This window comes from Sorex araneus, chromosome 2 (assembly GCF_027595985.1).
Source record: "Sorex araneus isolate mSorAra2 chromosome 2, mSorAra2.pri, whole genome shotgun sequence".
NCBI lineage: Eukaryota > Metazoa > Chordata > Mammalia > Eulipotyphla > Soricidae > Sorex > Sorex araneus.
The window spans coordinates 300,397,787-300,400,854 of record NC_073303.1 but is presented as its reverse complement, the minus strand read 5'-3'; the positions used below and the strand labels follow the sequence as shown (position 1 = coordinate 300,400,854).

The 3,068-nt window shown below is 35.9% G+C and overlaps 1 pseudogene; it reads left to right on the top strand.

Annotated features, from left to right (window-relative positions):
- The first annotated feature begins 1,399 nt into the window (after positions 1 to 1,399).
- Positions 1,400 to 2,268, top strand: LOC129402226 (eukaryotic initiation factor 4A-II-like; annotated as a pseudogene).
- The last annotated feature ends 800 nt before the right edge of the window (positions 2,269 to 3,068 follow it).

The following is a 3,068-nucleotide window of genomic DNA, read 5'->3' as shown; positions in this document are numbered from 1 at the left end:
ATAGTACAGCGGGTAGGGAGTTTGCCTTGTACCCGACAGACCTGCATTCTATCCCCAAAATCCTATATGGCCCTCCAAGCATACCAGTAGTAATTCCTGAGTGCAGAGCCAGGAGTAACCCCTGAACATTGCTGGGTGTGACCCAAAAAGCAAAAAAAAAAATACTAAAGACAATAGGACAAATACAGAAGATGAACTTGGGAACATAATTAGTAAAAAATAAGAAGTATTAGTAAAATGAAATGTATAAAAATAATAGATTTTGACAAATCTGTTTCAGTAATGAAAACTAAAACTTTAAAAAGATAAAAGGATATTCATGTATCGAGAGATGTTCATGTTCATGCTTTAGGTGCATCAAATCACTGTATCACACCCACTATATCACTGTCACTGTCATCCTGTTGCTCATTGATTTGCTCAAGCATGAAGAGCAAGAACCACTAATGTCTCCATTGTGAGACCTGTTGTACTGCTTTTGGCATATTGAATATACCCCAGGCAGCTTGCCAGGCTCTGCCGTACGGGTGAGAATCTCTCAGTAGCTCTCCGAGAGGGGAGGAGGTATTGAACCCTGGTCAGCTGTGTGCAAGGCAAACACCCTACCCACTGCGCTATCGCTCCAGCCTGGTATCAATATCAAGAGATACTAAAAATAAAAATATACTATACTACATAGCTTACTAAAATCCCATATTAACAATTCTAAACAAAAGAAAAAAGTTTAAAATCTGAGACTGGGGAAAAATTTATCAACAACATTCAAAAAAATTAAATATTTTAACCAATCTAAATATTTAGATAGGGAAATGATTATGATGTTTCTCCTCATATGATATCACTTAAAATTATTGCATGAAAGATTAGGTAAATCAAAGAAAAAATAAAACTGTAAAAAGGTTAAAATATGTTTAATAATGTGTGATTTACAAAGCAAAAATTATAAATAGGATCAGAAAGATAATGCAGATGTTAAGGTGTCTGCCTTGCTTGTGGATTACTCCAGTTTAATCCCTTGCATGACATTTGTTCCACTGAGTACTGCCAGGAGTGAATTCTGAGCACACAATTAGATACAGCTCCTTAGCACCATCAGCTGTGGTTTCCCAAATAAAAAACAACAAACAAAATTAAAGAAAATTAAATTTTCATTCATTTTAATTATTGTAGTTTTGAAATGTGGCTCAAGCAGCAAATCTCACGTTTCACATGCTTGAGTCCCTGATTTCTATCTCTGTCACAACAATAATAATAATGATAAGAGGAAATTAAATGTATAGATGCATGCTCCCCTACAAATACAAATGCGTACAAATTTTGCATTTTAGGTCTTCAGATAAGTACTTTTAAAAATATTTTTGTATCCTTTCCAGTCGGGCACTGAGCGGCTCTTTGGCTCATGTCTGGTGGCTCCTCAGATTATAACAGAGAACATGGTGGCCCAGAGGGAATGGACCCGATGGTGTCATTGAGAGCAACTGGAGTGAGATTGTTGATAACTTTGATGATATGAATTTAAAGGAGTCTCTCCTCCGGGGCATCTATGCTTATGGTTTTGAGAAGCCTTCAGCTATTCAGCAGAGAGCCATTATTCCTTGCATCAAAGATCCAAAAGGTCATTCTGGAACTTGGAGATTATATGGGAGCAACTTGTCATGCATGCATTGGTGGAACCAATGTTCGAAATGAAATGCAAAAACTCCAGGCTGAAGCACCACATATTGTTGTTGGTACACCTGGGAGAGTTTTTGATATGTTAAATAGAAGATACCTTTCTCCAAAATGGATCAAAATGTTTGTTTTGGATGAAGCAGATGAGATGTTGAGCCAGGGATTTAAGGATAAAAATCTATGAGATTTTTCAAAAACTAAATACAAATATTCCTCGTGAAAAAGGAAGAGTTGACCCTTGAAGGAATCAAACAATTCTATATTAATGTGGAGAGAGAGGAATGGAAGTTGGATACACTTTGTGACTTGTATGAGACACTGACGATTGCGCAGGCTGTCATTTTTCTCAATACAAGATGCAAGATGGACTGGCTTACAGAGAAAATGCACGCCAGCCACTTCACAGTTTCTGCTTTGCATGATGACATGGACCAGAAGGAAAGAGATGTTATCATGAGAGAATTTCAATCAGGATCAAGTCATGTTCTGATCACTACTGACTTGTTGGCTTGTGGAATTGATGTGCAACAAGTGTCATTAGTTATAAAGGATGATCTTCCTACCAATTGTGAAAACTATATTCACAGGAGTCAATAGCGGCAGTTGATGATGAGATGGCACTCAGAAGTCTCAATAGAAAGGCCCTTAAGATTGACTTTTTTTTTCTAGAAAGCATTTGAATGCATTTTGTTTTTGGCATTGTATTTATTCAATAAAGTATTTAATTAGTGCTAAGTGTGAACTGGACCCTGTTGCTAAGCCCCAGCAAGCAATCATATCTTAGTAGGGTATAACTCCAAGTAAAATTGCCATATTGCACATGCCTTAATGAAGTTTGAATCTTTAATAAATTGTATATTCACTTTAAAAAATATTTTTGTATCAAGGGGATGGAATTACAACATCTTATCACAAGAAGCTCCAATAAGCATTTACATTATTACAACACAAGCAAAAAGGATAAAGAAGAGTATTTTGTTACTTAAAATCTTGATTTAGATAGACAGTACAGGAGATAAGGCACTTAACTTTATTTAACTGACCCCTATTCAAACCCTAGTTTCTCATATGGCAACCCCTTTTAATATTCAAAAACAAAAAGCAAAGCACAATTTTATAGAGAGATAGACTTTTAATAAGTGACTGAGATAGGCTTTAATAGTGAATATTCAAAGATAAGCAACTTAATTAACTTAAACTTTCTTATATTATTTCTAACTCTTCTGCTGTTAATAGGCATTTTGACCTATTCCAGTATATTCGCTATCATCATCATTTTTTGCTTAATTTTGTTTTTTGGGCAACACCCAGTGATATCCAGTCTCCCTCCTGGTTCTGTGCTCAGCCATCACTCTTGGCTATGTTCAGGGACCATATGCAGTGTTAGAGATCAACTA